Source organism: Rhinolophus ferrumequinum, chromosome 23 (assembly GCF_004115265.2).
Source record: "Rhinolophus ferrumequinum isolate MPI-CBG mRhiFer1 chromosome 23, mRhiFer1_v1.p, whole genome shotgun sequence".
In the NCBI taxonomy this organism is placed as follows: domain Eukaryota; kingdom Metazoa; phylum Chordata; class Mammalia; order Chiroptera; family Rhinolophidae; genus Rhinolophus; species Rhinolophus ferrumequinum.
In genome coordinates this window covers 11,520,223-11,531,155 of record NC_046306.1, presented here as the reverse complement: position 1 = coordinate 11,531,155, position 10,933 = coordinate 11,520,223, and the positions used below count along the sequence as shown (strand labels likewise).

General features: G+C 44.5%; 1 protein-coding gene across 2 annotated transcripts in view; it reads left to right on the top strand.

Annotated features, from left to right (window-relative positions):
* The window catches only part of EYA2 (EYA transcriptional coactivator and phosphatase 2), a 224,994-nt gene continuing 214,061 nt past the window's right edge, over positions 1 to 10,933 (top strand). The window contains exon 1 of one of the 2 annotated variants that reach the window (XM_033095320.1): positions 1 to 134. The gene's annotated coding sequence lies outside the window, so the exon portion shown is untranslated. Of the gene's footprint in view, positions 135 to 224; positions 363 to 10,933 lie in introns of those variants that run through there. The other variant, XM_033095321.1, reaches the window with a different exon arrangement.

The following is a 10,933-nucleotide window of genomic DNA, read 5'->3' as shown; positions in this document are numbered from 1 at the left end:
CCCAGGAGGCGGAGGCAGCGGCGGCGGCAGAGGCGGCAACGTGCCAGCCGCAGTCGCCCTGCCGCGTCGGACCCGCGCCCACCCGCCAGCCCGCCGGTCTGCACCGCGCCGGGGCACCCTCTCCACTGCGCGCGGTGAGTACCTCCTGCGGCGCCCACCCCTGGCTGCCCACCGGGATTCACCCGGCGGTGGTGGACGCGGACCCCCTCGCCTTGCGCCTCTCTCTAGCACTCGCCCCGCCCGGGCCTCCGCAGCTTTCGGGGCGCTCGGGGACGCACGGGCCGGATCGGGGCTCCCGGGGCTCCCAGGACGCCTCAGGCACGAGGGCAGCGGGGACAGCAGGCTGAACCTCTTTCGAGAAGGTCCGTCCCAGGCTCCGGGCCTCAGTTTCCCCGTGCGTTTGGGGGTGGGGGTAACGACCATGAAGTTTACACTTCCGCGCGCGGGACAAGTGCATGGCGCGCAGGAGGTGTAGACGCGGCTGGGTTGATTACGTTTGGTTCGTTTTATGGCCGAGGTGGTTAGCGACGAGGGGTGCTTCCCCGATCGGACCGAAGAGGCGCCGGGAGCCGGATCCCAACTCACGCCCTCAGGCGCAGTTTATGGGGTAACCAAGGAGCAAACTCTGGGATCCCCGGGATGGGGCTGGAAAGGCCCGCTGAGCCTTCTCCCTGTTGCTGATTTCTTTTTTAAAGTCCGTCTGCGCTCGGCCTGCGCTGGTCCAGCTCTGGGGGTTTTGTACGCTTGCTGAAGTTGGAGTTGAAATTACAAAAACTTTACATCCAAAGGATGCTTAGAAGGAGGCGAGGGGTTTGTTGTAATGGGAGAAAGTGGAGAATGGAAATGTTTTTTAGGCATGCAGTCTGGAGGTTAACCGGCAGTGCTGGCCCTAGCTCTTTAAGTATATTTCCTGCCCCCAAATAAATAGTTTATAAGCTCAAGGAATACTAGGAGAGCTTGACTGGTAAAAATACTTGCACCACAAAATCCTCAATGCGCATTTCTCAGCTGTTGAAAGTGAAGCGCCTCGGCGGCGCGAGGTCCCTGCTACCCCCCAGTGAAGCCTCAGCTAAGAGTAACAGTGGGTAGGTACACTGCTGTATTCTGAATTATTTTTAAAAAGCAAGGTTGATACCGCCTTTTATGGATACCATTTTCTTTTCTTCCCTCTTTCCCCGAAATGCTACGTAATCTTTAATTACTTTTTTTATGACGTTGAGGTATAAATCACTCCTGGTGGAGGTACCTTTTAATTATGAGGTGCAGTGAAATGAGTGAACATCGTCCTGGGGAGTGTTCGTCAGAGCAGAGGGGAGGTAGAATGATTTACAAACATCAAGGAAGAATTTGAGTGCTGAATTAGGTTTGAGTTAGGGAGCTCCCTTCCAAAGGAAATTATGAGCAGCGGACAATTGTTGTATTTCAAACCGACTGTATTAATTTCATGAGCCCTTCCTTTCTTGCTTGAGTGAAATTTCTACTACCAAAGTACGAGTACCACATTACCAGTCGATGGCCCATTTGCAGAGAGAAAGAGAGGAACCTCCTTTCAAAAATAATCTTTGTGCAAAAAATCTTCCGGAAACTTTACCTAAGAAATGTTCATTTTTCCCCCCCCCACTTTTATCTTCCCATCACTTGAACATCTTGAACTTTGTACTTCCTTGCATTTAGACATACTCAGACGAAGGAAAGTTAATAATAAATTTATATAACAAAGGGTGATGGTTTGAATCTTGCTTTTGACTAAGCATAAAATGGTGTTTGTATTCAAAATCTCCTTGCTTTGGGAGGAAACTGTAAATTTTGCAGTTTCAACCAATGGGGCTAGATTTGAAAGGACCTGAACTTTTTTTTAATGAGTTCATGTGTCCCATACATAGTTAGTAGTTACTCCATTCTTTTCTTGCAACTGAAAATCACAATATTATTCTTTTATCTTAAAGGAATTAGCATTTTTCCTCCATCTTAAAATAGCTCACCTAGTGTAATGGCTGTGTGTATGAGAATATTGTAAAAATATACAAATTTCTTCCTTAATATTAAATAACTAAAGGAAGTAAAATAAAATACAACAAAAATGTTATCCCAATACTTGGGGATTTTCAGAAAACAGATGTTTTAATCACTTAAGTTTTAGAATCTTCTCTTCGTGCCTTTTGTGTTGTATTAAACACATCATAAAGAGATATGATTTGTTGACTTGTTACAGGATTACCATTTGGCCAAAACACCCAAGACATGCTGTTCCAAATCTGTGGTATTGCTTCTGCTTTAAATTGCATGTAAGAGATCGCAAGCCTTGTTCCAGACGGATAAATTGATAAAATGCTAGCTGCTGTGGGGAGAACAAAAAAGTCCTCAGCAGAAACGCTCTGTGGTGTAGCTAAGAACATTTTGAATTAGGTTTGAGCAAGCTATTGAGATCCCGGTAGCTTGTGAAAAAAAGTATACACAGTTCAATCACGTCCACTTTAAGACGAGTTGGGCTTCCCCATGACAAGATGAGTCCTTTCCCACAAAGAAGAAACCGTTTCCTTATTTTTTTTCAGTTACTTTTCCAAAGATAACTTGTGTCCAATGCAGGAGACCAGAGTTATGCAGAAATCCAACCGTAACCCGCTCAGAACGAGGACGCCTTCTCTCTCCTCTCACCAGATGTTTTTTAGGTGTCCTCAGCTGGAATGCCCAGTTTGAAACTAATTAGGCTAGCAATAAACTCCTTGTATAATAAAATTGCAGGCCGTTATGGTGCATAAGTGGGGTTCCCAACAGCTCATGACAGATGCCTCTCTCAGCAGAGAGAGAACCTGAGGCTGTCAGGACAAAATGAAGGGACTGGAGATATCTTGTTTAGACATTTACCCTTCCCTAAATATCCAGGCACACAGCAACAGCACATTATCTTCTGTAAGAAGATGGGTGGAATTTGCAACTGGGGTAGGGTTTTGTCTTTGCTGGGCCGGCGTCCTTAACGTAAAAATGCTTGGGGAAGAAGTAAAAGCACAAGTATGAGACAGTGGCCACAGGTCAGAGGTGCATGTGGTATGTGTTTGAGCATAGGGTGTTATGTGAGTGGGAGGGGGTGTGTGAGAAGGGGGGTGGGATTGGATGCGAAGGCCGCTTCTCACTTAGGCATAGATAAAATCAAAGTGGTCTGGCCTGACATGAATTCCTGGGGGAAGAGGGGACCCTCTTCCCCCAAAGATTTTATATAAAGGGGGAATTCGCCTAATTATGTCATTGTCCTTATCTGTGGGGTTTGTGGAGGTGAAGTGGCTGGTGATTCGGTTACCTCCAAAGGCTGAACCTTCCGATTCTTGCCAAGATTGAGTTTTATTGGTGGAAGGAAACTTTTTTTCTAGCTAGCTGCTCTGAAAAGGGAGTTGGTGGACTCAAACAGAATCTATTTACAGAGAATTAACCCTAGAGTTGAGAAAACACAGCCTGTTGACAGAAAACACAGATACACACTCACACATACTCCCCACAATGCCTTGCCCACTCCCCACCTTCCTCCCTGATCCCCACCCCCCAATATCATAACAGCTTTCTGAATGGCCCACTTGCCTCCCACCCCCACCCCCACCCCCACGATTTGTGGCAGTTCAAACAGTCCCTAACACACAAAACAGAAAGAAGATTCTGGAAGGGAAGCAATTAGTGGAGAATTCGCTTGAGACAATGCTTCATTTTTGCTATTTGAAGATCTTAACTGATCTAATGGTGTTTGACTAACACCTCTTCTAATCCGAGGATAACCCCCATCCCCCACCGCCACCCCCACCAATCAGGTGGCAAACACTTGGAGTGACTGGCTCAGACACACTTGTCTCAACAGTAAGTGCATCAGAGGGGCAGAAAGTTGTTCCTTACTGTGTGTGATTTAAAATCAGTTTCAAGGTATGAAAGTACCTGCCTCGTAGGGAAAAGAGGATGAAAAAAGCCACAGGCTTTTAAATGTACTTCTGCTGCTTTTTTTCCTTCTTTTTGCTCACTTTCGTCATATTCGTGCCTTTGCCATTTCTCTCCATTTGCAAATTATATCCTTGCGTTAATGATAATAACGGAAATACCTGCCATTGATTGAGCACTTACTTGTATACTAGGCCTGAAGTCAGCTCTTAACGTGTGTTTTTAGAATGGGTTCTCACAACAGCTCTTTGAGTTAGGTAATAATAATAATAATAATATTACAACTTTGTTAATGAGGAAACTGAGTCTTAAGTCCAGACTCACGAGAAACCACAGAGCAAGCGAAACCAGAATCTAGGCCTACAGACCTCTGCAGACTAGGCCTTCCCCTTGTGTCATTTCTGCCCCAGTTCTCTTTGCACAGAGGTGCTAAATTTGAATGGTTTTAAATGCATGGAACACAATTATTTTCTGACTCTGCCCTGATGTTCTTTTTTGTTGTTTTAAACAGAGAAACAAAAAATCATGTTAAGTATTTAGAATACACAACTGTGAGCCTTTGTGAGTCATGATATTTAGCAGGTTGTATATGGTTCTGTAAAGGAAAATGACTGTTTATTTACAAGGGCTAATTTGATTTCTTCCTTCCATACTATAACACCATGCATTTCAGTTCCTAAAAAGAGTCAATAAATTTACCGGCAGTGGCAAAGCCCTCAAATGTTACGGTAGGCAGTCCAAATGACGTTTACTGGAAGGGACTGTATTGCTATGGGTGGGTTGTTGTTTGAGGGTTAGATTATAAACATTTGGAGAACGAAGAATAATTTGGAACAGGTGGTCCCAAGAGTCAGGTAACTGAAATGATTTCTCTTTGCCACTTGGAAGGTTAAGGAAGGCCATGGGTTGCCTGAATCTGGGACAGACAGGCTGAGAGTCTGGGGGTGTGCCAGGGCCCCCACTTTGGGACGCAGCTTGGCAGGATGGATGAGAGGGTCTCTCCACATAGTCCTGCTCTGTAGCAGGGGCTTCGTCATCGCTGTCATCACCTTCTGATGATACTAGTTAGGGCGCAGATGTCCCTGCTTAGGCTTCTTTGAAAAGTCTGCCTCTGCGTTCAGATAGACACAGAAATTTACAACAGGAACTTAGATGAACAGCTAGCCAGGGAGACAAGTTTACTTCTTAACAGTTTCGAGAATGTGCCCCCGGTCAATGGTCTTGGTCTGATAATGTTCATTTAGACACGTTTTCAAATGAACAAAGTATTTAAAACAGGTTAGAAATTATGTTGTCATTTAGTATCAATAGTATTGTGTCAACGTGAAAAAGTGCGTGATTTCAACGACACTGGATTTTTCCCGTCTTTCTTTTTGAGCGTCTAGTCAAGTTAGATTTTAAAAATCTGCATTCCCAGTTGTAACGTATCGGTACATATCTCCTCACAGCCATACCAAGGAGAGTTGTCAATTTTCTGTGAATTTAACTAAAGAAAAATGATAAAATCCATTTGGGGATTTTAGCCCTCCTCCTCCGCCCCCCAAAGGATGAGAAACTGGAGAGTCTGACTACTGGATGAATATAGCAACTTACCTTTTGTCTCACTTCAGCTCAATCTGTCAGTTCCCCTTTCTTTTCTAGTAATTGCCCCAAATCGTCTTTCTGTACTGAAATCTACAGTGTGTTAGCCAAAGACGTTTTAATTTTGTAAAGAAAAATCATGCCTGAGACAGCCGAGTCTGTTTCAACCATTATTGTTTCTGTAGTGTGCATACTTTGGTTTTCATGGTAAGATGTGGGTTTGCCAAGAAAGAAAATTACAGCAAGAAACTATGTTGAAAACATATACACTTCTGTTTGAGAAATGGGAAAAACACGGAAAATTCTGCACTGTAATTGCTTTAACGTGAGTTTTAAATGTCATTGTTTGACTTATGTCAAAAAAAAGTACCTCTTAGCTTATTCTCATATATGCCATTCCCAAATATTTCACCTTAAAAATGGCAAATGTTGGGCTTAACTTTGATGATCTTTGAGGCTTTAAGAGATATCCTTAGCCCTAGTGGAAACACTCCAAATTTTTAGATTGCGCAGACCATTTTTTTAAGGGTACTCAGATATCGATTTTATTTTCTTGACCCAAAATAAGAAAACACGGGGAATTCTCAAAAGCTTTTTACAGGCTGCTATTATGAGAAGAGAAGCCAAACCAACATGTATTAGGTCATGAGCTTGAAGTGCATAAATAAGCCCTATGAAGGTCACCAAAACAGGACGAAAACCACCAGTTCTCCTTACCTCGGCCAAGTCCAAATTCCTGCCTGATAGATGTGTTTAGTTGAAATGGACACAGAAAGGGGGTTTCTAAGCCCACAGCCGAAAGATCTTGATTTGATTTGGACAATCAAAGATGTTCTTGGAGTCAAATGAGATAGGAGAGCTGGAATTCCCATCTCCTTTCATCACCACTCTCACCTCTCACTGTTCAGGAGGAAAAGCAGGTTCCAGGGCCACCTTTACTCCAATGCAGATGTTTCATTCCTGCTGTTTGGACACCAGAGGTCTAACATGTCTTGTGTTTCTTCTGGTCAGTTTCTTCACCTCCCATCCCCTTCCTGGAATAACTTTGTAGTGAAGGTATTAATCGTCTCCAAAAGAAATTTTTTTATTCCTACAAACATCTATGTGTTTTTGGCATTTGGGGTGCCGTAACATATAAGTACAAACCTTCAGGTCTTTGTTGATTGGCAGTTCCCTAAAATACGGAGAGACAGAGTGTCCACTGTGTCCCCGAGTTTGGTACCAACCCACGTGCTGATGGAAATTCCATGTAGGGAGAAAACCTCTTCTTAGAAGAAACAGAAAGGGTGTTGATGCAGAGAGGTTGTTTTCTTTTTTGGGTGTGTATTATTTACACCTATGGGGACTTTTGTTTCAAGGTGTTCTAGAAACATTTGTCTCCAGCAAAGGTCTGAATGTCCTTCTTGATTGGGAAGTGGGTGGTGGCGAAGTTGCAGAGGGGGCAGATTCCTGCACCTCTGGCCTTTTGTGTGATTGGTACAGTAGCGGGAAGTGGTGACTTGCTGCTCGGAGGGTGTCATGTGGCATAACAAGTTGTGACTTGCTCCTTGTGTTGTAAACAGAGTTTTGGCCCCATCCAGCCGTGAACAAGAATGGAGCCGAGGATATTATTCACCTCGTGTCTGCCGTGGGCCTGAGCTCTCCTCTTGCTAAGGACGCAATGCTTCCTGGAGATGTTGATGTTGGGGTGTGGAGGGGAGGGGGACGAGCGGGGAGAAAGAATGTCTTAAACCAGCAAATGTCTGAAACTCTCCAAGTGTCTTCAGCATTGCGCTGGCACCGGCAAGAAAAGCAAAGTGATAAAAGGACATAGAAACAGGGTTTGCTTTTTTTTGGGGGGGGGGGCACAGTGGGCAGAGAGATTGGGGGGCTTGCTAGTGGTTTGATCTAGAACGGAGAATTTTCTGATACCTTGGGACCCCTGGAATACCTCGGTGGACTGTCTTTGGAAAGCTGATTTTGAAACTGTCTCTTCCTGCAGCCTTGCTGTCATTGTTTTGGATGCTTATTTTTAATGAATTAGTTTTCTGTTTTTAAGAAAACACAAGACGTGTTTGAAAATAACCAGTAGCCCATATTTATTGAACATTTATTATGTACCAGGCACTGTGCTAAGCAAACACATATTTTTGTCTCCAAATAGCCTTAGATAGAATGTGCTATTATGATTACCATTATCCCTATTTTACAGAAGTGAAAATTGAATCTCAGGGAGGTGAAATAACTTGACCAAGATTACATGGCTTGTGTCACAGCCAAGATTGAACCCAGTTTTGATTCCTAAGCCTGTCCCTCTGGTATATAAGAGCTGTTTTCCCTGCATGTCTCTGCGTTGGAGAGCTGGATTTTAAAGTCAGTCTCCACTGGTCTGGTTTTACCTTGGGAATACGAACTGATGGTCAGGTACAAAATTTGTGCTCAGAAATGAGACACCTGCTAATTCTCACAGAATCTCCAGCCGTTCCTTGTAGGAATTAATGAAAGTTTCAAGTTGGAATCTGTTGAAATACTGCCTGCGTCACTGCAGTTAGCTGGTCTGAGCTGTTGCCTATGGCTGCTTTCATGTGAAAAGAGCAGAGCTGAGTGGTTACTACAGAGATCGCATGGCCTGCAAAAAACCTAAAATATTTTCTGTCTTTACAGAATAAGTTTGCTGACCCCTGATCTATTGCAATAGGACAAGACAAACTTTGTTGACAAGGAAGTACGTGCACTTGGGATATTTCATATGCCGTTTTACCGATTTATTATTTATCGAGTGCTCCCACGTGCCTAATGCATTGCATGTGATGGGAGAAAATTACAAATGCAGTCGTTCTTTCACTCATGTATTCAACAGTATTTATTGAGCTGTGTTCCAGGCGCGGGGCTGATTACTGAGGATCCAGTAATAAGGCAGGAATTAGTCATACGACAAGAAGGTCCCAATCTGGCACCTCTGACAGCAGGATCCCAATGTGTATTCACCAATATCACTCTGCCTCTTCTTTCCCATTGAGGATTCAGAGCCCAGTAATATGACTTTTGAGCTTTGCAGTGTTTAAGCAGCAGGATGGAGAAAAAGACCCAGCTCTACAGACCCTCACCCAAGGATGCCGTGCCTGCCTGGTTCCATAAGAGCAGTGCCCTGGCTTCTGGGCCTAGAACTGCGTCAGGCAATGTCTATGGCCCACTCCCTGCCTCAGACAGATGACAACCTTCTGCTTCCCTTAAGAGGTGGTGGGGAACAGGTAGAAGTCGGGGCAATCAGACGTCCTGAACTTTAGCCTTGGCCCTGACTTACGGCCTAGAGAGAAAGAGCATGAGCCCAGGAGCCAAGCTGTTTGGGTTCAGATCCCTGTTTAGCATTAACCAACTTTGGGCAAGTTACCAAATTTTTCTGTGCCTCAGTTGCTTCATCTGTAAAACAGGGTGGATAATAATGCACCTTCCTCAAGGAGTTATTGTGGCATCCATAAATATAAAGGGTTTGGAATAGCATATGGCAAGTAGTATGAATTATATCAGTGTCAGGGACTGGATGGTAATGATGACGATGACCTCGGCAAATGGCTTAGCTCTTTGGGTCTCAGTTCCCCTCTATAAAATCGGGGTGATGGAAATCATAACAATAATAACTGCTTCGAAGGTCCCTTGTAAGAATGTAAATAAGGTGGTACATGTGAAACACTTCGCTTTGCCACAGTGCCTGCCTCCATCGACTGTGCAGTAAACCAGCTATTATTACCCTTGAGATTATAGGGGATTGCATCCTGGCTCAGCGGTGTGCCTTTCAGCTAAGGGTCAGCCAAGTCCTTTGACCGTGTGTCAAGAGAACGTAGGGCAGTGGTGAATAGCGCAGACCCTGAACTCAGATCTGGTCTGAACCTTGCGTCCCCCACTCCCTCACTGTGCCATCTCGGTGGGCTGGGGGCTGACCCTCTCAACTTCCCAGACAGTGGAGGCAATGGGGTCGCTGTTCGTGGGGTGGTTGTGAGGGTTAAAAGAGGTCGCACACATAAAGCACGTAGCAGGGTGTTTGGCACATAGTAAGCACTCAATAAATGGTAGCTTGTATTATTATCACCCCCACTCCTCGCTGCACCCCCACCCCCAGGAAAGCACTGAATATCAGTAAATTTTAATTTGAAAATAAAAGAACACATTTTAAAACTGCCAAACAGATTTAAAATAATATTCATTAAACAAAATTAAAATATTCTATTAAAGCCAGACTTTGGGCTCAGACCAAATTTTTATAACCCAAGCTTAAAGGCCAAGGAGTCCCCCAGCCACAATGGGGACATTGTGATTGAACTTGAGCCTTCAACGCTGCTACTGAGCAGCCTTTGAAATGCACGTTTCCCCGTTAAAATAAAAGGGAAGTCATGGGAAGAAAAAAATGAGGTTCTTGCTCACCCCAGTGAACCTTAATGAATTGAAAAAGAAAAACAAAAGTTTTCTCCTGCTACCTTATCCTGCCAAAGACGCATGGCCCCCTCCTAACCCCAGCTTTGAATGGTACCCACTCAGAATGTTCCAGATCTGATATGCTCTACAAGCTAACCTAGTCTAAATCCTGCTCTTCACCAGATTTGCAGATGGTGCAGTGTATCATTGATAGCTGGGACTTGGGAGCCCCGCTACAGGGGTTCAGATCCCAGCTTTGTCATGCCTCACTGTGCCTCAGTTCCCCCACTCACAGAACAGAGATAAAATATCTGATTGTCTAAGCAATCCTTATGGACATTTTAACCTGGTGTTATTAGCTAATGAATGGAACTTCCCCAGACTTCTGGGACTTTGAAGAATTGAAGTATACTGGTATGTCTTTATCTGAGAGTTTTGAATCAAACTAGTCTCAATATTCGGGGAGGAGAACTGGAGAAGGAAGAAGTGGATTTAAAAGTCTCTCACGGAAGTTATAATGTGTCAGACACTTTCACAAAACTCATTTAACCCTCAACAACGACGACAAAAATGCTATGACATATGTGTATCCATTTAACAAATGGGGAAACTGAGGCTGGGACAGGTCAGTGGCTGCTCAGTGACATTCCATTCCAGGTCTCTCTGACCCACAGCACTGGCCTGTTGCCCCCACAGGACCTTCTAGAACAAGCACACAGACTTCACCCTGACCCACGGCCATTTACGGTCGATTCTCACGTTTCAGTAGCATCCTTTATCCTCAATGAGCTTGAGTCTTTGTGGCCTTCTACCTGCCTTAACATCAAGAGTGAATGGACTCTTTCTTAACAACAAATGGAAAACATAATGGCAGTGGGTTGAGACATTCTTCTCTAAATGACAGTCTTTTAAGAACCTCTGCAATTTCTTGCCAACCAGGGGACCGTGCCCGCCTCCCCAGCCCAGGCTGGGGCTTAGCTTACCAGGTGGGGTCATGAGACAGTTTCTCAGAGGTTTGGCAGCTGTTGGGAATGGTGTAGAATGGACT